Raw genomic sequence first — 12,703 nt, 5'->3', positions numbered from 1 at the left:
CTATAAACAAAAGTGGCAGCACGAACATAGTTTTGAAGTATGGTATCGTAAATTTCGAAGGCTGGCTATCGAGTATAGTCGAATCTTTTGTCACTTAGAATTAGTCGGTGAGAAAAGTTTCGAAACATTTTAAACCGCTTTAAAAAATATTTTATTTAAGTATTAAGTATTTTTGTGTGTTTGTTAAAATGCAAAGGCCACCAATTTACCAACGTAGTGCTTTATTTTATGTTCTTGCTGCAAGATTACTAGAAAATGAGGGAATTGAACGTGAAACTAGGTAAGCACATCTTATTTAATGTTATATTTAACTTTATACTATGAATTTGCTAGCCATATATAAATGTTATATAGTTGACTAAGATAATATATATCTATATATAAATTAATATTGTAGTTGTACGAATCTTCAAGGTCCGCCTGAGAAAGTACCACCACATTCGCTAGTTATCCATCCGCCCAGCAGCAGGGTGACAATGTTTAGTTATGGGCAAGCGTGACGCTTACCATCGGCCGAGGGACTTGCTCGTCCAAAAATCTATTGTAGCTATCTAATATTATTTGCTACAATAATATTTTTTTTTTAGAGAAATTAGACGCAGAGCTAAACTTAGAAAAACAGAAAATCCTATTGATATAAATGACGCTGAATTTAAAAATAGATATCGCTTAAGCAAAGAAGCTTTCATATTTCTCTGTGAGCAACTCCGTCTAAAAACATTTTTAAAATCGACTTCCAGGGTTACTCTAGAGCTTAAGGTAAATGTGAATAACTATAACTGGGATGACTACTAATCACACTCTGCGAGTCTGTAATGTGTTTTGCATCAACAAATTATCAAAATTATTAAACTAATAACCTCCTTCTTTTTGAAGTCGGCTAAAAATATATTACAGGTTCTTTGCGCGCTACCTTTTTACGCCACTGGATCATACCAGCGGATAGTGGGAATGGCAAAGTATTTAGGCCAAACGACAGTCAGACATTTAAAAACACTAAAACGCGACACGAATAATTAATAATGTAGAATGCTTTCTAAAGTTTGTAAACACAATACTAAAACAAACTTAACCTTGGCGACGTAAGACGCTATGTCAAGTGGTGCCGTATCGTTCAGAAACCGTAAAAAATATAAGATATCCTATAAATATAAAATATCCTATATAATATAATATAAAATATCCTGTACTTTATTCAAAGTTTTCCTATATTTTAAGGACTTGGTTTTAATTTAATTTACACTAAATAGGCCCTTAAGCTTAAAGTAATAAAAACTTCACTAATTCGTTCAGTTTTCGGACGTATAATTCATTCAATAGAACGTTCATTACGCTCACAAGGGCTCGTCCTTACTTACGTTAGGATGACGTCACTATCGAAATCGTATCGAGCTCTCGATAGTCGACAGAGTGTGCCTCGTGCTGCCGCCTAACGTAATACTCCGTTATCGTATCGAGGACTCGATACCTTTACGATACGAATTCGAAAATTATTCGTGCTCGAGGCTCTGAACTCTAGAAAACTTTGTTTTTATATTCTACTAGCTTTTGACTGCGACTCGGTTCGAGCGGATTAAAAATAAAATCTTATAAGTAATCTTATATCTTATAAATCTACTACTACTACTGGACTTTTTAAAATTATAGCATATATCTTATAAGTACTTGAGTGTAACAATATTAGATAACACTTCAGTGAGTCGCATAATCCTTATCCTTACTTCCTTACTAGTCCTTACTAATATTATAAATGCGAAAGTAACTCTGTCTGTCTGTCTGTCTGTCTCGCTTTCACGCCAAAACTACTTAACCGATTTAAATGAAATTTGGTATACAGATAGCCTAGAGCCTGAGGATGGACATAGGCTACATTTTAACGCGAAAAAGGGGTTGTAAGGGGTTGAAAATGGGGGTGAAAGTTTGTATGGAATTATCTTCATTTTTACAGGTAGAAGATTGAAACTTATTTTCAAGGCTAATTTGATAAAGATAAATATGAAATTAAATTTTTGGAAAAATTGTATCCCCAAGGGTGCTAAATAACAATAGGGGATGAAATTTTGTTTGGGAATATTTTAGATTTTGTTGAATGTTTTGTTCAATATGTTTTGCTGTTACCTAAGACTTTGTTATAAAATCAACATAAGGTTCGAAAACACTTTACTCTTAATACAATAATTGTTATACGTGAGACGCAAAATCTATTAAAAAAGATAAACTCTGCGTTGAATAGCAATCAAAATAATCGAGAGTGCATTACTCTTCAACGTCGTACCTAAAATACAACTAAACTTTGTTGCAGACAAAATGTTGATTTTAATTTTGGAGTTTAAAGACAACAAAAAATATTTAAAAAAAAGTAGTTTATGGTTCATTCGAAAAAGCGTACAAATAGGATTTTTTGTCATTGCGTAGATAGGAAACAAACAATGAAAAATAAATTAAAAAATTCGAAAGACGAAATGTGCACGCAATAAACGTTCCTCAAAAACAAAAGGGATTTAGGTGTTTATTACCGTCGTTTGTTTTTTTTGAGCTTCTTCATAGTCAACGAAAAATAATTTTAACAACAACAAAAATATGAACAAAGGATCAAATGGACAGCCGCACAGAGAATACGATAACGAACTCGATGGATTTATGGCCCCAACCCTTCTAATGGTCGGGGGTGCACGTGCGCTGCGCAAAGACAATAGCGAAGATAATTTGTTTGTTTACAAAAAAAAGTATACGACAAAACGAGAAAGAATGAGGAAAAAGATAAAATAATTATGTTAGTGAAATAATGTTAAACTGTGTTATACTAAATTTAATATATGAAATGTCGCCACAAGTGACCTTTACAAAAAGACATCGATTTTTTTACGTATATCGAAAGTTTATTTTAAAATTAATCGAATGTCGTTGAAAATAATTCAAAACATATTCTTACTAATTAACTATAACGATTTTATAGGTGATAAGAAAGAGAGAAGACATCACCCGCGATCGGTTGTTTTCGTTATGTCGTGTAACTTATGCTCTATACACTGAGAGTAATTTAACTTGATTTAACATATAACAATAGATCGGACGATAGATCATTAGATGATAGAAGTTATCGAAGGCATCTCAGTTGTATGGTTTGATGTGTTGAGATGTATCACTGGATTGGTTATATAGTTTATTTATCAATGTTATAATAAGTTTCCTCTGATGTTAGAAGTTTTATTAATAAATCTATATTAATAAATAAAAAGTACGTAAAAATGATAAGTCTGTTCGTGGGTCCTTAGCTAAAATAAAATAAAAAAATATTACCAAATTATACATAAAATTAAATGTTCAGTTGTTGGAGTATGCGCAAATGAATATCCGGGAGCAAATATTAACAGATAAATGTAAATGCTGCACAAAAGTTTTGATTGATTTTTTTAATATTATCACATGTCTTAACTGTTTAATAGAAAATTTGTGTTGTCTAAATTTAGTTATCTCTCTAATTCCGTGACGTCGGATTGTCGATAAAAAAATTGACTGAAAAAGTCAATTGTCCATCATTGTCAGTGTAGTATATGTGTGTAAATAGTGCATGCTATGTCATTATTATGGTACAGGCATTAGTACATCGCTCCTATTGTCTAAATTATATTTTAGTATATTATACTAGCTGTCGCCCGCGACTCCGTCCGCGCGCAGTTAAAAAAAACTTAATAGGGTTATGAAAAATAGATGTTGGCCGATTCTCAGACCTACTGAATATGCTCACAGAATTTCATGAGAATCGGTCAAGCCGTTTCGGAGGAGTACGGTGACGAAAACTGTGACACGAGAATTTTATATATTAGATAACTAAACTATAGATAGGATTAGCGATCGCCCGCGATTTCATAAGCGCAGTAAAAAAATAGCCTAAGTTCTATTGAAAGTCTCGACAAAATCGGTCTATACGATTCGGAGATTATTCGTATGGCCATTTCCCGCTTGCGCCTTATACTCGTAATATAAACAAAAATTAACTTTAACTGTTAACTTTAACTTGCGTTAAATTTTCGTAAATTAAACGCTTTAACGATTAACGAAGTTAAATTTTTATTTAACGAATTAACGATTAACGAAGTTAACTTTTTGATTAACTGTGCCCACCTATGCCAAAATAGTATTTCACGCGGACGAAGTCGCGGGCACAGCTAGTATGAAATAAAATTAAAACGTCGTACATTTTCCAGGTAAAATTTTTCCTACATTTATAGGTAATAATACACTTGAACTTGAATAGAAGCAGTTTCCTTGCATATTTTAAAATATATTCAGGTTGTGGAAATGTCACCGATGGATCGTGAATGTCGTCCGTTCGTAATTTGTCTAGACAAACTGTAAGGAGGCTGCAAATTACTTATGGAATAAAATTACTATATGACATGTTTCGACGATAATTTTTTAAGATTTATTCACGATAGGATTTTAGTGCCAATTGGTCGCAGTGAAGAGTAATGTAAAGTTGCTGCCGTCAGTGTTACCTTAATTTAAGCCATTCTTCACAAATTATCAAAATACGTAACTTCGTAAATTATTTAATTCGATATGCAATTTGCCGACACTTTTTGCTTTGGCAAATTACAAATGGACGGTATTTACGACAGATCAGTGACATAAATATTAGATAAGAATTGAAGGGAAAAATACTTTCAATACGATGTTCTTGGCGACACATGAAATCTTTTTTGATTTTCTATCTGTTTCAAGTCACTGAATATTTCATTTTGTTTTGAATAAAACAGCTTTAACAACGTAATAAAATCAATGGACATATTCATTTTTATTTCAACAAGAAAATTGTTTTTGCGAAACGTATTCGGAGATATGGTGGATTTAACGGGAATTTTTTTCTTTAAAATGAACTTTATTGCAATATCTTTTTTAGCTTTTGTCGTATTTGAACACAATACGTTCAAGCTTCAGTTTTGTTCTGAAAAAACAGCAGCTACTTTTTTATTTTAAATGCCATCAAAATCGGTCTCCCTGTATCGGAGATTACCGAGAACAATCGATTGCGACCTTTGCGTTGCGTTGCAGAAGCTTAAAAAAATTGACGAAAAAAAAAATGTTAGCTAAGCGCTCGATGTGAAGAGATTGAAAGATTTGTTAAAAAACATTGCAAACAAAATTTATTTGCAATATTTTAGAGATTCGTATTTTATTTTACGAATTCTTATTTACATAGCAGTATTAGTATTTTCGATGTAAACATATCGCTACCAAGTAGGTACTTCAAAGAGAAATAATATATGTTTCGGTCGACCATTTTTATATCAAAGTAAATAAGGATCACACTATTTAAATTGAGTTTGTTTCCTTTACTTATTGTTATTTGTTTACTTTTATATTTAATACTATCTGTCGCCTGCGACACCGTCCGCGCCGAATTAAGAAAAAAAACACAAAGTAGCCTACGTGGTCCTCTAGACTATGTTCTACAACCGTGCCAAATTTCATCAAGATCCATTAACCGTTCCGGGGATACCTTCAAGCAAACATCCATCCATCCATTCATACATGAATCCATCTAAACATTCGAATTTATAATATTAGTAAGGTAGTAAGATTGTTTCAAAACTAGATCAGTAGGTAGGAATTAGGGCAACCAGATACGCCATCATTCAGCGTATCTGGATTGCCCTAATTCTTTTCATTATTCAGCTGTTCATTCATCAATCAGACGCATAATTGTGTCGTGTTTAATTATTACTTAACTTTACCGACGCGTGAAGCGGTAACGTTTATAATGAGATATGATCCGACATCATCCATCGTTATAAACTATGCAGATCAATGTCAGCTGAATCAACCCATTATTGTTTTAATATTGAAATGAATGAACAACTTATGTAGATAGGTACTTATTATGAAAGTAAAAGATCAATAAAATATAAAGTATTTATTTTATTTATCCGCTTCTTATATAACTAAATACATAATTATTTATTACATATAAATATTCTTTCTAGCTTAACTCATCATACGGATAGACATTTAAAACTATTGTTTATGTTCCTAAGAATTTCTTTAACTCGAATATATACGTCGTCAGTGAAGACGTTCGACACAACGTGCTGTGCACAAATTTCCGCATTACATCGACATAAAGATTGTTCGAAGTTATCAAAATTATTGGCATCGAAAATCTCTATTCGAATCACTTTAGCTCCGGATGATGTCGTTCTGATGCTGGAAGCCAAATTTTTCTGTCTATTCATGAAATCAGTGGTAACATCTTGCCCACGACTATTATCATCTTCTATGTCGTGAGTTATTCGCTGTACAGTCGTTGGATCCGCTAACCCACCAGATCCAGACGCCGGTGGTGAGAGTGGTGAATATGATGGTGTATAAGACCAGTTATTTGGATACTGTAACAAACAACATAGTGTTCATTTTAATATATGAAGCTAGTATATCTTTTAAGGGTTTTTCATTAATCAAGCAAGCAAGTGTAAGTAGACTAAGAATAATTATCTCAGATCTTATTATTATAAATATAAAATATTATTAGAGTTACAAATTTTATTTTTCAAAAACTTACTGCCATGGTGACTGCTTCGAAGAAGACTAAGACAACGATTTACATCCAACCGTCTTTTATAATAATTTGATTATAAACAATAAGGTTCAAAATATATCTTAATTTAAATATATATTCCGACACTGCTTCTTAACCAAAAATGGATGTGGCGCCTGTTTTTAGATGATCTGTCTATGTTGACATTCATAACTCATGCACTGTATGTATCTAAATTAAACAATTATCTAACACATGGGCACGTGTACTATAGACCTTTATCTACGTTATGTCTTCATAGATAAAGATTATTGTTTACACATACATAAGGATTCAACGTGTGAGTAATACAATATGCAAGCTTAGCTTTTTGAACATACAGTCAAAACCGTTTATGGCGACATCGTTTAGAACAACATACCGGTTAAATTGACCAAAATCAAAGGTCCTGGCTGAATGTTATATACATATCTTTCCTATTAATACCTGTCACCGGTTGTTACAACTATCGGTTTTTACGACTCAATATGAGTAGTCCCTTCGATGTCGTTATAACAGATTTTGACTGTATTTAGAAAAGAATCTACATGAATAGAAACCTTTACACACACTTTAAAAGGAGATTCAATGTGTGATCATACTATTTAAATCGTGCATTGGGAGACAGATCCACATTACGGTTTTTACACGAGGAAAGTCACTACTTGGAAAGGAACACCTCACTTCAAACAATGTAAGTACCATTATTTTCTAATATGTTATTAAATTAGTCCTTATATCTGACTAGACTTATCATTTAATTGTTCTTATCGTGGTAGCAGTAAGGTCTAATGACTTGAACCCAAACTACTATCATCCAATTTCACTTATTTTATTAAGCTTACTGAATGATAATATTCAATCAAAGTCATCATTTTGTTGATTGTTTGAAATAAGATTGAACCAACATTGTTATCATAGGAATGTTTATCAAATTGTTCTTTTAGATCTATTAATCTTAAATGATACTTTTACAATACTATTCATCATCATCATAGTCTGATGCTTAATAATCTTACAACTAATGTCAAGTTATATGTATGTCTTTATATGATCTATGAAAACTATCATTAAATCATAGGGAAGTGAATGATAAATATTACAATATCTCATTATTTTTTCTTTTTCTATTATAGGTCCAAACTTGCCAAAGATCTGTTTCTTTCAAGCGACTCGGAGTCTGACGCCAAACCTCCACCACCAAGTTCTGAGCAAAAAAAGTTGAAGAGGAAATCGTCTGACAAGATTACGGAGGAGCCGGTCAGGAAGATTGCGGGTGAAGAGAAGCGGGCTAAGAAGGTGGCTATTAGTCCTGTCTTATCACCACGAGTTACGGCGCAAATGTTGTTCGGGGATGACAGCTCTGCGGAAGATGACTGCAATGAAGCATCCAGCTCCAAAAAGACGGGTAAAAATATACCACCATTATTTAGCTATTTCACTAGAAGGGCGAAAAAAGGATATTCGCGACAAATTAATGAGAGTAAAGATGGGAAATATTTCGTCGAGATGAAGATCTATGAAACTGACGAAATAAAAAAAATACAGCCCGTCCATCGATGGCGGCATGCAATTACAACTATCAAAACCAGAATTGATGACGATGCGGAATCTTGGCTATACATTAAGAAATTTGTGCAATGTATCCAAAAAGATTTCATAAACAGCCCCATAACACTTATAGGCGGGTATGATTATTAGGATAGGTTAGATCTTTGTACTTAATCAGTATTTTATTTGACTATCTTTATTTGTAAACAAAATAGCTTTTAAACTTTGTGTCCTTTTTGTATTTTGCATAAACAACAATATTTCAAAAGTGTTTCTTTTTTTCACAGTTGTGTTTCCCGATGACTTAACGAGATCTATACATTGTAATAATTGCAATACGTTTATCCAGAAAAGCCTATTTTCACATCATAAGAGAACAAATTTACATAAATCTAACTGTTTATTGAATACGCAGTTCGCAAATATCAATATTGTCGCGTCTGCCTTCAAAAACAGATTAGTAACATACCGATTGAACGTCACTCAGGAAGACGAGTACCTCAGTCCAGAGGCGTTCCTGAGTGATAATCAAACAGATTTATTGAAATTACTCAATATATCATTGAAAGAGCATGATGTTATAAAATTAAATTTTGAGCTATTCGCTTATTTTTTACTACCATAATTAGATGAAAAGCAATTGAAATCATTTAATACTAAATACATTGTTGTTTATAAGAACTCAGACTTGAATAGATTATTAGAAAAAGTTATGAATATATTGAATAAAAAGTTTACTGAATTTCAGCATACTCAATCTGGATGGTCATTTTTATCAATGAGTCATGTTGAAATTAACATTAATAAGTATTCTCCTATGAGAGGTGGATCTTATTTAGATCTACCACCAGCAATCAAATATTCAAAAAGTTGCATTAATAGTAACATACCGATTGAACGTCACTCAGGAAGACGAGTACCTCAGTCCAGAGGCGTTCCTGAGTGATAATCAAACGGATATAAGGAATTTACTAACTTAATAACATATTAGAAAATAAGGGTACTTACATTGTTTGAAGTGAGGTGTTCCAAGTTGTGACATTCCTCAGGAAAAAAGCGTAATGTGGATGTGTATTTATCATTTATAATCATATTAAAAGTAATGTAGTTGACATTGTTTATTTGATATGTTTATTCATTAAACCAATGTAATAATTAATGCATAAGTATTATATGTGAAATTTTATGTAAATAATAAATTTTATATATTTTATATGTATTTTATTTATGTTTTTATGCAATATAAATTGTGGTTAGTAATCTGGCTGATATATAAGGACTAACAGTTCAAATAGCTTTGCATTTAAAAATGAAATTCGTGAAGCAAGCATTGTCCTTAGAAGTAAATAGCTTAAAAGTCAGTAATAATCGAGGAGTCGTAAAACATAGTCCTTTACTGCCTAATACGATTCGATGTATAATATGTGGCCCTTCTAATTGTGGTAAAACGAACGTTATGCTAAGTTTGTTATTACATGAAAATGGACTTACATTTAGACATATTTATTTATATTCAAAAACTACTTTCCAACCAAAATCGAAACCAAGTTAGCCGCAAATAAAATAAATGCAGATCTAGAGGTTATAGCAAAATGGTGTAAACTCAATAGTCTAATACTCAACCCTTCAAAATCAAAATACATGCTTTTCGGAACTTGTAAGCAGATAGACAGAATTATTTCAGAGAATCCGCAAATTTCTATTGATGGCTGTTCTTTAGAGCGAGTACTTTTAGCCCGTAATTTAGGACTAAAAATGGACAGTAAGTTACGCTTTGAGGAACACATACTAGAAATAATGCGCAATTGCTTTTATAGGCTTAAAGTCTTGTATGGTATTCGTGAATACTTATCGGTAGACATACGCGTAAAATTGTGTGAAACGTTGGTTTTATCCAAATTGTCGTATGCTGATTCTGTGTTTAGCGGGTGCTTATACGCTAGGACTAAAAAATTAATTCAAAGAATTCAAAACGCCTGCGTACGTTTCTGCTTTCCAATCCCCCGGCGATCTCATATCACTTCATTTTTAAACCGTCACAATATGCTGAACATGGCCAATCGACAAATCCTGCACTTTTCCACGCTGCTTTTCGGAGTAATAAAATCAGGCGAACCCTCTTATTTATATGAAAAGCTAACGTTTTCACAGCGGTTCGCTAGAACGGCACCACGTCTCAATTTTCCTAAATACCATACGAGTGCTTTTCGTGGTAGCTTTCGTTTCGCTGCAACTAAGTGCTGGAACGATCTCCCACCTCCAATCAGAAACTCTATCTCCTTCAATTCTTTTAAATTTAAATTAAGGTCATGGTTACTTTCTATTCAAAAATCTAGTACTTAGTTGTCTGACTTTTATTTTTAATTTTTAATCTTAAATTAGTCTTTTATTTTTAATCTTAAATTAGTCTATTCAGTTATTTCTTTACTTTTCTATATTAATCAAAACATAGCTGAAGGTATAAAAACAAACACACAACACTACTTACTCAGTTACTTGAACTGAATACAATTTGTAAAATGTTGCATTGAAAACATTGTAATTTTAAACAATTAAATTGACTTGGGCCATTTCAATGTTTATATATAACTTTATTTATTTTTTATTATTTATTTTTTTTATTTATTATTTTTTATTATTATTATTTTTTATAAAGGTGCCAGCTGAAAACCAGCGCAGGGGCAGTTTAGTCTGTCCCTGCTTCGCTGAGCTGGCTCCCTTTTGCCACACTTTGTGCCTTTTATGTGTCTGTTTTTCTTTTTTTTTGATTTTATATATTTTTTTTTTGTGTGTGGCAATAAATGTTTTTTCTTTCTTTCTTTCTTCTTCTTTAAAATACCGCTTTTTGAGTGAAGTTATGAAGAAAATCTCAGGAGCGGACCTATTCATTTTTAATGATGATAAAGAGGTTCTTCATCCAAATGATGCATTACCAAACTCTATTATTATTTTTGATGACATTGCATCTGAAAAGCAAACGAATACTAGAAATTACTTTACAATGGGAAGACATAGACAAATAGATTGTTTTTATTTATCCCAAACTTATTCAAAAATACCTAAGCAACTACTACGAGATAATGTTAATTTACTTGTTATTTTTAAACAAGATGATACTAATTTAAAGCATATTTACAATGAGCATGTGAATACAGATATGAGTTGGTTAAAATTCAAGACTCTTTGTTCGTATATATGGAAAAGTCATTTTGGCTTTATTAGTATTAACAAAGATTGTGAATTAAATAATGGAAGATATAGACAAGGTTTTGACACATTCATATATTTTTAAACCTTAGTTATAATACCATTATTTCATAAAAACAATTCATTAAAGTTCAAGACTTTGCACATATCAGTTGTTTGTACATTCCAATTTATGATGGATATGCAAATAAAGAAAGAACTTATAAAATCAGTAAATAATATAAAAAATAAAATAAAAAAGCTCAACAACGAGGAAGATGAAGCTAACCTAAAGTTTAAAAAAGTATATAAACCTATAATACAGCCTTTGGAGACACTTATTCGTATAAAAAAACCAAAATTGTCATGATAATAATAACTCTAACCTTGAAAACAATGACTTGAATGATACTATCATAGAGACTAAACTTGAAAATTATAACAAAATCTTAAATGAAAAAGATTCTTCCATAGAATATGAAGAATTTAAGGATTTGGTTACAGCGAGCTCCAATGATGCTTTAGAATGTTCTGATTCACAAAATGATGAAAACTCTGAGTCGGAGGAAAATTATAATACAAACATTTCCCTCAAAAAAGAAGACATTATGGATATCTATGGTGATATAAACGTGCCGTTTGGGATACATTAATGGGATACATAAATTAATGATGGGGAACTCTATAGTCTATATGTCGCTTAAAAAAAATGAACCAAATGATGATAAATCGTATATTATTACAATAGATGGTAACAAATATGATTTTACTCCAGGATTAAAAGAACTTTTAGTACGTAATAAACCCAATCTTAAAATAGTAACAGATAAAGATAAAGTAATGTACAAACAAATGCTTGACAGTACACATGTGCATAAACGAGACTATAATCCTAACGGGCAAATGAAAGGTGACAAAGGAATAAAATACTGTCAAATAATAAAACCACTGTATTCTGACCAAATTGATAAAATAGAAAAAAATAATATACAAACCAAAACTGGGGGTGTAAATTTAAAAAATATAAAAACGATACTGACTACGTTTATTGGGATGATCCTAATTAATTAATTGAAAGGTTAAAATTACTAATCGCATCAAAAAGTGCTGGCAATAGTAATCATGATAATGAAATTGTATCAATTATTGAAGAATTAAAGGAAGCAGACATCATTGAATAATAAAAAGATGTATGATATAATAAACAGCATCAGTGTTCAATTGGTAGTTGAATAAGTAATATTAACAATAAATTTAATAGTAATTATATATTTTATTTGACATTTTACATTTCCAGTGGATATGAATAATATAGACATAAACGTCACAAAGAAATTTCAAACTAAAAAATAATATTTTTGAAGATAAATTCGATTGTTCAAAATCGTG

This window comes from Papilio machaon, chromosome W (assembly GCF_912999745.1).
Source record: "Papilio machaon chromosome W, ilPapMach1.1, whole genome shotgun sequence".
Taxonomy (NCBI): domain Eukaryota; kingdom Metazoa; phylum Arthropoda; class Insecta; order Lepidoptera; family Papilionidae; genus Papilio; species Papilio machaon.
Note: the sequence above shows the minus strand (reverse complement) of the source record.